The sequence below is a fragment of the Sinohyriopsis cumingii genome, unplaced genomic scaffold, assembly GCF_028554795.1.
Source record: "Sinohyriopsis cumingii isolate HCF-2022 unplaced genomic scaffold, ASM2855479v2 utg000229l, whole genome shotgun sequence".
Taxonomy (NCBI): domain Eukaryota; kingdom Metazoa; phylum Mollusca; class Bivalvia; order Unionida; family Unionidae; genus Sinohyriopsis; species Sinohyriopsis cumingii.
Window position 1 is genome coordinate 9,782,562 of NW_028315879.1, and position 11,880 is coordinate 9,794,441.

The window sequence follows — 11,880 nt, forward strand, 5'->3', positions numbered from 1 at the left end:
CTAATACCGTAACCTTACTTTATATTAACTAGTGCATCTCCCTTTTCCTAACTTATATTCTCTCTTTACACAGACCAGTTAGAGATCAGAGCAAAACGATGATATCATTGAACTCTTGTTATACTTTAGACACGTGAAGATTGAGGCGCAATAAAAATCACGCATCTGCTCAGAGATCCAGAGCATGTTATTCAATATGACAAAAAGTTAAACAAAACCTATGTTGGAACTCAGAACTAATCTCGATATAAAAGTGAAGTTTCTTTTAATCTCTGTCAAGATGAAGGTCATTGGGAAATACAATGTTAATAACGCATAAAAAGAAATTAGTTATTGTAAGAACTGAAAACCGAGGCCCAGAAGCAAAAGCCACAAGTGTTATGCGTATCAAGAGCAAGGACAGCGAAAGAGATGAAGGAGGAAAAGGAGAAATAGAAGATTCTAGAAATAGAAAAAGAGAAGAATACTCTTTCAAAGAAAAAAAGAGAAGTGATTGACATGTATTATTATTATTATTGTTATTATTATTATTATTATTATTATTATTTATAGTAGAAGTAGTAATAGTAGTAGTAGTAGTAAGAAGACAAAGAAGAAGAAGAAGAAGACACACTCCCTTTCTTTTGTGGGGTTTGGTTTTCAGTTTAGATATGATTAGGAATCACCTTTTGCTGAGTGATATTAGTGACCATAAATAGTAGCTTTTGATTAGAAACGATTACTTCAACTTTCTTTCATCAGAGTCACACTGCTGCTGTTCCTGCTGCTAGCTTATTTAGTAGTAGTAGTAGTTGCTTTCATGGAATGTCTCTTGTGATTGATGAAATATGCTTCCTTCAACGATCATATATGCTTCAGTTCATCAAGAACTATGTATCAGACTCGCGGGTTCAGACTTTTCAGGTACCTTCACTCTCTTCACCATTCTTGTACAAAAGAATGTTCTTATCCACATATAAATCTCACTGACTGTTCTTTCTTGTTCTTTTAAATGTCTTATACTGGCTAAGGTTGTGCAGTAGGATGAGCTGTCAAAACTCATGCGATGACAGAACATCTTCAGAAATCCAAATCCAATAGATTCTTAGGAGCATAAGATATTATCGAGTGCGTAATCGTAGCAGCAAGTATAACGGTACCAATTGCGCAAGTCCATGTGGGTGGAGCTTAAAGTGTAGGGAACATTGCATTCAGAAATAAAGAAAAATGATAGCTGTGATTGGTGCATTAAGTAAGAGTTGTACTTTCTGTTAGGCTTAAAAAAAAACGTTGCGCCTCTTGGCAACATGTGAGATTATGTTAGTTCATATCTAGATCATATTTTGTATTTTTTACTATTTTTTTAAAATATGGTATACATGGCTGAAACTCAGTCTGTTGTGACGAGATAACTCTTACCCCTGTCTAGTTCCAGCAGAGTTATCTCTCTTAAATGCAATGGAGTACCTGGTTTTGTCCTTGTCAAATTGACAATCTAGCATTGGTCTCTATGACAGTGTGTGACATGCATGCTGATGTAGGACAGAAAGTATATTTATTTCACAAAACATTAGTATTGAGGTATATGGAAAAACAATTGGTACCGTGATACCTAAAGGGAAGAACAGGCTCACATTGTATCCATAGAAACGGATACATGTGGGCGGCAATTATGAACTGTACTAGTTGTGATGTAGGAAAACAAATGGATGCTGAACAGTTCTGGTAAAATATTAAAAGTCTTTTAAGAATAACATGTATGAAATCTTCAGAAAATAGCACAAGTTGGCTTTGGATGGGGACTTTTGATAACTATAGCTATGACAGATATAGACTTGTGTTGCCTGATGCCTTTATGTCTGTGTTGTCAGCTTCTAGACTGGAATACATGCAACAAAATAAGCTATGTAAACATAATATAGTTCCTTTGGCCAAATATTGAATATTTTACATGCAAAAAATGAAAAATCATGTGTACGAAACAACTATCTTGTTCCTTGTAAGGCATGCCATAAACCAGGATAGAGAACATTCAAAGTACACCTGTAGATAGATCACTTGTACCATGTAGGATGTTCTGGCATGAATAATGTTAGGCAATTTATTAAAGATATGGTATTCCTTCCCACTTTGATTTTAATTGTCCTTCTCTAATTGTCAATTTTTTGTACACTTTCCTGCCTTGAAATTGTTCATGCAGTTTATTTAGAGTTCTTCTGCATTCCCTTTTGTTGAAGAAGCAGGGAATGCCAACAGACAAGAGCAGTTTCTTTAAGTCACCATTTCCCATTGACACTTTTATAAGCCCAATTATAACTTACTATTGACTTTCAATTAATTCTATTTATCTCTGTCCAGCTGTTCTTGTGGAATTTCCATATTAGGTTAACATTCCTGATAACCATATTAGTCACAGATGACCCATTCCTTCTATTCAAGTCCACACTGTTTTTCAAACTTTCCATCCCATCGCAAGAACCTTTCATGGGACCATATCTACGGCACTGTAGAAAACAGTAAATATGTGATACAATAAAGTCACATCATATCACAAAGCATAATTACATCAATCTTGAGGTCTCCGCTACATACAGAAGCCTGAATATTAGGTTCTCACTTTATCAGTAATGTATTTTTGGATAATTTAATTGCATTGAAGTTAATACATGTGTTCATGAACTTATCTATATTACACGGATAATATTTTGGAGTAATTAAAAATATCACACCCTATGTATACTATTCAATTATCTCTCTTACACCAGACATAACATTTCAAGAAATAAAAACTCACATTTTCAGTGATTGGTCATGAAAATAAAGAGAAGATTTGTGAAGTATTGTATTAGCCCTCAGTCTTGATGCAAATAAAAGTAGAAGCAACTTAATAATTTCTTACAGTAAAGTTTACAAGTTAAAAAATCTGATAAAGCATGTTTTGTTTGGTTTAGGTATTTTTTTTTTGCATATTATTATTTATTTCTTATGTATGAGAAAGATAAATCGTATGCATCTATATTATCTACATTATTCACCCTTTTATATTAGATCGGAATGAACACCACTTCATCTGAAATGTTGGTGCCTGTAAAGGATGTTTTAGTACAGGGGCGTTCGCGCTGTCCTTTGATCTATGGGGCACTGCCTCCATATATTGTCCAAGGTAAGGTCATCAAACTTTCACTTCTAATTTTTCTAATTGCTGCTTTTGTCTCCTTTAATTCCTTTATCATCAGCTATATCTCCCTTTTACATACACACTTTCCTGTTTTTAACTCTATTTGACGCGCTGTACTTATTGTTTAGATTTGGCATTTTTCTGTATTTTATTCCCCATATTTTACCCCCAATCCAACCTAACCACTTAGAAGCTGTGATCTACTAAATTTGGTGACTGATTGGCTTACTGAATCAATTTTATTCACAACACAAAGGGGGTAAGCTTTCTATTTGTGTTAAAAGAAGATAGGTAGGTAGACCTTTGCGTGAGGACTGGGGATTAGGGACCTCATGTATCTGCAGACAGTGTAAAGTGTTCAAAGCTTATACTTTATAATAAGATTGGGTCATGTCCATCAGTCTCTAATGTTAAGTTCTGCATCCACGAAACAAATATAAAATCCTTTCTTTTAGGTGAATTGCGCTTTTTGAAGTAGGAAAGGTAAATACTATTTGGTACATTGACCTTTGACCTAGTTATTACATAATATGATATAATGTGATTTATTCCATATCACCCATGTGAAGTTCAAAAAGAGCTGATATGAATTAGACACAACGCATAGTTAAAAGAATTCATTTTATTTCAAAAGGTGATTTTGCTAGTGAAGCAAAAGTATGAAAACAAGAGTTCAAACAGCTCAATGACATTTCTATACACATTCATATAAGACATAGCATAGTACTTCAAAAAATTGTTTTTCACGAGTGAGACTAAGTACATTTGTTACTTATCCGGTCCTGAACTATTTCACCGATTATTGGAAACTGTAAGGTTTTCTTTAGGTATAACTGTTCCAATTACGCAAGTCCAGGTGGGTGGAGCTGAAAGTTTAGGGAACATTGCATTCAGAAATAAAGAAAAAACACTAGCTGTAATTGGTGGATTATGTATGAGTTGTATTTTCTGTTAGGCTTATAAAAAAAGTTGTGCCTCTTGGCAACATGTGAGATTATGTTAATTCATATCTAGATCATATTTTTATGATTTTTGTTTCAAATGTGGTAGACATGGCTGAAACTATGTCTGTTGTGACTAGATAACTCTCACCCATGTCTTGTTCCAGCAGAGTTATCTCTCTTACATGCAATGGAGTACCTGGATTTGTCCTTGTCAAATTGATAATCTAGCATTGTTCTCTATGACTGTGTGACATGCATGATGAGGTTGGATAGAAAGTATATGTATTTCTCAAAGCATTAGCATTGTGGTAAATGGAAAAACAATTGGTACCGTGATACTGTTTGGCCATCTATATGAATATACTGCTTGCGAATTCAAACACAACAGATTGGTCTTTAACTCAGCAGTGTGTGTTGTGCTTTAGCTGTAAATCGCTTTTACAATGTTGATGGTATAAATGCTCTTTTATTCATCCTGAGTAAGCAACACCACATATCCTCCAACGTTCCCATTGATTGACGCAAAACACCCGATAAATTCATTGTGTAATACTTGTTCGGATTGAGTGAGTCCAAAACTCTGTCGATTAGTGTTCCACTGAAGACCATTTCTTCGTCGGTCTTGTCATCCGTTCTCAAGACAACCATAAAGAGGTGGAATGACGTGGACTCATCAAAAATTTATATTTTGACTGAGTTCATGTGAAGTTATATATCGTTCTATCTATCTATATAACTATCTATCTATCTATCTATCTATCTATCTATCTATCTATCTATCTTTATATCTAACTATTTATCTATCTACCTACCTATCTATCTATCTGTAATAAACTGACTACGAACAGTGCAAAGCTAGTATCTAGCTAGCCTAGGCGCTTTCGACTCTTAATGAGTATTTTCCAAAGGCAAATACAAAACATGGACAAGATAAACAAATAAAACTGACAAACCGTTGTCTTTGTAAAACTTTATATGACTTCTGGGGTTTAAACTATCGGAACAGGTTATGATGACCTTTGACAAGGTCATATTTAACCTATCATGCTGAAATATGTCATTATACCCATAAAACCAACAACAAATCTATGAAGTTCATAATTAGAGACACTTCACATTCAAGACACCTTAAATTATGCAAGAGTATGTTCCCAATTAATGTTCACATTACCTCAATATTTCAAATAGGTTAATAATAGGAAACAGAATAGTACACTGACACCATGAAATTAAACTTTTCATAGAATATTGTAGTATTTAAATGTGTCATATTGAAAAAGAGGCTTTTCAGACTGTCTTTCCTTTAGCTAGACGTCAAAATGTTTTAACATTAAAATTTGTTGAAAACATGCTTCAGTCTGGCGCGTAATCGTATGTACGACCGAATACGTATATGGACCAACGTGATAAGTATGTCAAGCTTATATTATCTCAGGCTCGATATAACCATGCATTATAAAGCTCGTTGAATTGAAAACAACAAAAGTAAATATGCCATTTTACAGTTAACTTGATACACAAACTCCCCTAATACTTAATCACCATGGTGTGATACCCACCAAACAAACGGGTATTTGGCCTACACCCATTGAGAATTAATTATTATATCAATAGGATTGTGAATTTGTTTCCCTCAGGAGGACAGTCCATTGTCATGTAACTTTCAGTTTTAACAGGGGAATTACTTCTTCTTATTTACTCCTCAAGATCCAAATTAACTCATCGTGCTTGATTTTACCTTCATTTACTGCTTTGCTTATTGATCACACACACACACACACACACACACACACACACACACAGATATATATATAGTGCTACATTGCATTTTTCTTTGAACAAATAGTCTGCTATCTCTGTTACTAAATCGTTTACACTCTTGTTAGTTTTGTAGACTAAAATTAACCAAAACGTTTCTACAAAATGCAATTGACAGTTCCGCTTACACACACATGACTGTTTGCGGGTCACTCCAGATTCAACACCGTTAGTTGGTTGGGGTTGATTTATCACTCTGACTCCTCATGTGATGCGGCCCACAATGTTCTCTTTCTTGCATCCAGCTTCGTAGTGGTCTCAGCTACAACATGGCTCCCGTCTACTCTTTCCCTTGTTCTATTTTTCCCATTTTTCAGAATCATCTTTGAAGACTTCCAAGACTCGTCCCTTGGACTTTTATTTAACTAGACAAAATACATGGTATTTTCCATGAATCACGGTCCGAGCTAGACTGGCTGATTTCGGGATGAATAACATTTATAAAACATGAAATTTCAGCCGGGAAACCTACCCCTTATTTAGCTTAGTCAGGCAAAATTAGATTTGTCTAACGGCACTTATTTAATTCACACCCATCGAGATCTGAGTAATTCCTCAGATTTCTGCGCTTTCTGAATGAACCGATTTCTGCATTGTTTCATCTTACGAAACCTATTTGAACAGTTACAATAGTTGTCTCAGCGTCATTTCAACTCGTGGCATTTCCCGATGCTTAAAACCAAATCCACCTCGCCCCGGCGAATCTTCCTGACCGTTATCAACTGAAAATATATAAAATGTTAGTAAGATTTTTGTCATTTGTTATTTATATTTAATTTGTATTGTTTGTTTGTAATGTTTGAATGATTGTATGCTTTGCAAATCTGTATTTTGTATATGTCCTTGTCCAAAACAATATTTCACACATAATCGTCATCAAACAGTCAATTAAAGTTATGTACGTCTGCGTGTGCCTGCCTGAATACTGTGTAACGAATGGTTTAGGATTTCAGTTTTGGCATTGTATTTTGTGGATGGGGGAAGGTGTTATGGCTAGATGAATACTTGTACTAATACCGTAACCTTACTTTATATTAACTAGTGCATCTCCCTTTTCCTAACTTATATTCTCTCTTTACACAGACCAGTTAGAGATCAGAGCAAAACGATGATATCATTGAACTCTTGTTATACTTTAGACACGTGAAGATTGAGGCGCAATAAAAATCACGCATCTGCTCAGAGATCCAGAGCATGTTATTCAATATGACAAAAAGTTAAACAAAACCTATGTTGGAACTCAGAACTAATCTCGATATAAAAGTGAAGTTTCTTTTAATCTCTGTCAAGATGAAGGTCATTGGGAAATACAATGTTAATAACGCATAAAAAGAAATTAGTTATTGTAAGAACTGAAAACCGAGGCCCAGAAGCAAAAGCCACAAGTGTTATGCGTATCAAGAGCAAGGACAGCGAAAGAGATGAAGGAGGAAAAGGAGAAATAGAAGATTCTAGAAATAGAAAAAGAGAAGAATACTCTTTCAAAGAAAAAAAGAGAAGTGATTGACATGTATTATTATTATTATTGTTATTATTATTATTATTATTATTATTATTTATAGTAGAAGTAGTAATAGTAGTAGTAGTAGTAAGAAGACAAAGAAGAAGAAGAAGAAGACACACTCCCTTTCTTTTGTGGGGTTTGGTTTTCAGTTTAGATATGATTAGGAATCACCTTTTGCTGAGTGATATTAGTGACCATAAATAGTAGCTTTTGATTAGAAACGATTACTTCAACTTTCTTTCATCAGAGTCACACTGCTGCTGTTCCTGCTGCTAGCTTATTTAGTAGTAGTAGTAGTTGCTTTCATGGAATGTCTCTTGTGATTGATGAAATATGCTTCCTTCAACGATCATATATGCTTCAGTTCATCAAGAACTATGTATCAGACTCGCGGGTTCAGACTTTTCAGGTACCTTCACTCTCTTCACCATTCTTGTACAAAAGAATGTTCTTATCCACATATAAATCTCACTGACTGTTCTTTCTTGTTCTTTTAAATGTCTTATACTGGCTAAGGTTGTGCAGTAGGATGAGCTGTCAAAACTCATGCGATGACAGAACATCTTCAGAAATCCAAATCCAATAGATTCTTAGGAGCATAAGATATTATCGAGTGCGTAATCGTAGCAGCAGGTATAACGGTACCAATTGCGCAAGTCCATGTGGGTGGAGCTTAAAGTGTAGGGAACATTGCATTCAGAAATAAAGAAAAATGATAGCTGTGATTGGTGCATTAAGTAAGAGTTGTACTTTCTGTTAGGCTTAAAAAAAAACGTTGCGCCTCTTGGCAACATGTGAGATTATGTTAGTTCATATCTAGATCATATTTTGTATTTTTTACTATTTTTTTAAAATATGGTATACATGGCTGAAACTCAGTCTGTTGTGACGAGATAACTCTTACCCCTGTCTAGTTCCAGCAGAGTTATCTCTCTTAAATGCAATGGAGTACCTGGTTTTGTCCTTGTCAAATTGACAATCTAGCATTGGTCTCTATGACAGTGTGTGACATGCATGCTGATGTAGGACAGAAAGTATATTTATTTCACAAAACATTAGTATTGAGGTATATGGAAAAACAATTGGTACCGTGATACCTAAAGGGAAGAACAGGCTCACATTGTATCCATAGAAACGGATACATGTGGGCGGCAATTATGAACTGTACTAGTTGTGATGTAGGAAAACAAATGGATGCTGAACAGTTCTGGTAAAATATTAAAAGTCTTTTAAGAATAACATGTATGAAATCTTCAGAAAATAGCACAAGTTGGCTTTGGATGGGGACTTTTGATAACTATAGCTATGACAGATATAGACTTGTGTTGCCTGATGCCTTTATGTCTGTGTTGTCAGCTTCTAGACTGGAATACATGCAACAAAATAAGCTATGTAAACATAATATAGTTCCTTTGGCCAAATATTGAATATTTTACATGCAAAAAATGAAAAATCATGTGTACGAAACAACTATCTTGTTCCTTGTAAGGCATGCCATAAACCAGGATAGAGAACATTCAAAGTACACCTGTAGATAGATCACTTGTACCATGTAGGATGTTCTGGCATGAATAATGTTAGGCAATTTATTAAAGATATGGTATTCCTTCCCACTTTGATTTTAATTGTCCTTCTCTAATTGTCAATTTTTTGTACACTTTCCTGCCTTGAAATTGTTCATGCAGTTTATTTAGAGTTCTTCTGCATTCCCTTTTGTTGAAGAAGCAGGGAATGCCAACAGACAAGAGCAGTTTCTTTAAGTCACCATTTCCCATTGACACTTTTATAAGCCCAATTATAACTTACTATTGACTTTCAATTAATTCTATTTATCTCTGTCCAGCTGTTCTTGTGGAATTTCCATATTAGGTTAACATTCCTGATAACCATATTAGTCACAGATGACCCATTCCTTCTATTCAAGTCCACACTGTTTTTCAAACTTTCCATCCCATCGCAAGAACCTTTCATGGGACCATATCTACGGCACTGTAGAAAACAGTAAATATGTGATACAATAAAGTCACATCATATCACAAAGCATAATTACATCAATCTTGAGGTCTCCGCTACATACAGAAGCCTGAATATTAGGTTCTCACTTTATCAGTAATGTATTTTTGGATAATTTAATTGCATTGAAGTTAATACATGTGTTCATGAACTTATCTATATTACACGGATAATATTTTGGAGTAATTAAAAATATCACACCCTATGTATACTATTCAATTATCTCTCTTACACCAGACATAACATTTCAAGAAATAAAAACTCACATTTTCAGTGATTGGTCATGAAAATAAAGAGAAGATTTGTGAAGTATTGTATTAGCCCTCAGTCTTGATGCAAATAAAAGTAGAAGCAACTTAATAATTTCTTACAGTAAAGTTTACAAGTTAAAAAATCTGATAAAGCATGTTTTGTTTGGTTTAGGTATTTTTTTTTTGCATATTATTATTTATTTCTTATGTATGAGAAAGATAAATCGTATGCATCTATATTATCTACATTATTCACCCTTTTATATTAGATCGGAATGAACACCACTTCATCTGAAATGTTGGTGCCTGTAAAGGATGTTTTAGTACAGGGGCGTTCGCGCTGTCCTTTGATCTATGGGGCACTGCCTCCATATATTGTCCAAGGTAAGGTCATCAAACTTTCACTTCTAATTTTTCTAATTGCTGCTTTTGTCTCCTTTAATTCCTTTATCATCAGCTATATCTCCCTTTTACATACACACTTTCCTGTTTTTAACTCTATTTGACGCGCTGTACTTATTGTTTAGATTTGGCATTTTTCTGTATTTTATTCCCCATATTTTACCCCCAATCCAACCTAACCACTTAGAAGCTGTGATCTACTAAATTTGGTGACTGATTGGCTTACTGAATCAATTTTATTCACAACACAAAGGGGGTAAGCTTTCTATTTGTGTTAAAAGAAGATAGGTAGGTAGACCTTTGCGTGAGGACTGGGGATTAGGGACCTCATGTATCTGCAGACAGTGTAAAGTGTTCAAAGCTTATACTTTATAATAAGATTGGGTCATGTCCATCAGTCTCTAATGTTAAGTTCTGCATCCACGAAACAAATATAAAATCCTTTCTTTTAGGTGAATTGCGCTTTTTGAAGTAGGAAAGGTAAATACTATTTGGTACATTGACCTTTGACCTAGTTATTACATAATATGATATAATGTGATTTATTCCATATCACCCATGTGAAGTTCAAAAAGAGCTGATATGAATTAGACACAACGCATAGTTAAAAGAATTCATTTTATTTCAAAAGGTGATTTTGCTAGTGAAGCAAAAGTATGAAAACAAGAGTTCAAACAGCTCAATGACATTTCTATACACATTCATATAAGACATAGCATAGTACTTCAAAAAATTGTTTTTCACGAGTGAGACTAAGTACATTTGTTACTTATCCGGTCCTGAACTATTTCACCGATTATTGGAAACTGTAAGGTTTTCTTTAGGTATAACTGTTCCAATTACGCAAGTCCAGGTGGGTGGAGCTGAAAGTTTAGGGAACATTGCATTCAGAAATAAAGAAAAAACACTAGCTGTAATTGGTGGATTATGTATGAGTTGTATTTTCTGTTAGGCTTATAAAAAAAGTTGTGCCTCTTGGCAACATGTGAGATTATGTTAATTCATATCTAGATCATATTTTTATGATTTTTGTTTCAAATGTGGTAGACATGGCTGAAACTATGTCTGTTGTGACTAGATAACTCTCACCCATGTCTTGTTCCAGCAGAGTTATCTCTCTTACATGCAATGGAGTACCTGGATTTGTCCTTGTCAAATTGATAATCTAGCATTGTTCTCTATGACTGTGTGACATGCATGATGAGGTTGGATAGAAAGTATATGTATTTCTCAAAGCATTAGCATTGTGGTAAATGGAAAAACAATTGGTACCGTGATACTGTTTGGCCATCTATATGAATATACTGCTTGCGAATTCAAACACAACAGATTGGTCTTTAACTCAGCAGTGTGTGTTGTGCTTTAGCTGTAAATCGCTTTTACAATGTTGATGGTATAAATGCTCTTTTATTCATCCTGAGTAAGCAACACCACATATCCTCCAACGTTCCCATTGATTGACGCAAAACACCCGATAAATTCATTGTGTAATACTTGTTCGGATTGAGTGAGTCCAAAACTCTGTCGATTAGTGTTCCACTGAAGACCATTTCTTCGTCGGTCTTGTCATCCGTTCTCAAGACAACCATAAAGAGGTGGAATGACGTGGACTCATCAAAAATTTATATTTTGACTGAGTTCATGTGAAGTTATATATCGTTCTATCTATCTATATAACTATCTATCTATCTATCTATCTATCTATCTATCTATCTATCTATCTTTATATCTAACTATTTATCTATCTACCTACCTATCTATCTATCTGTAATAAACTGACTACGAACAGTG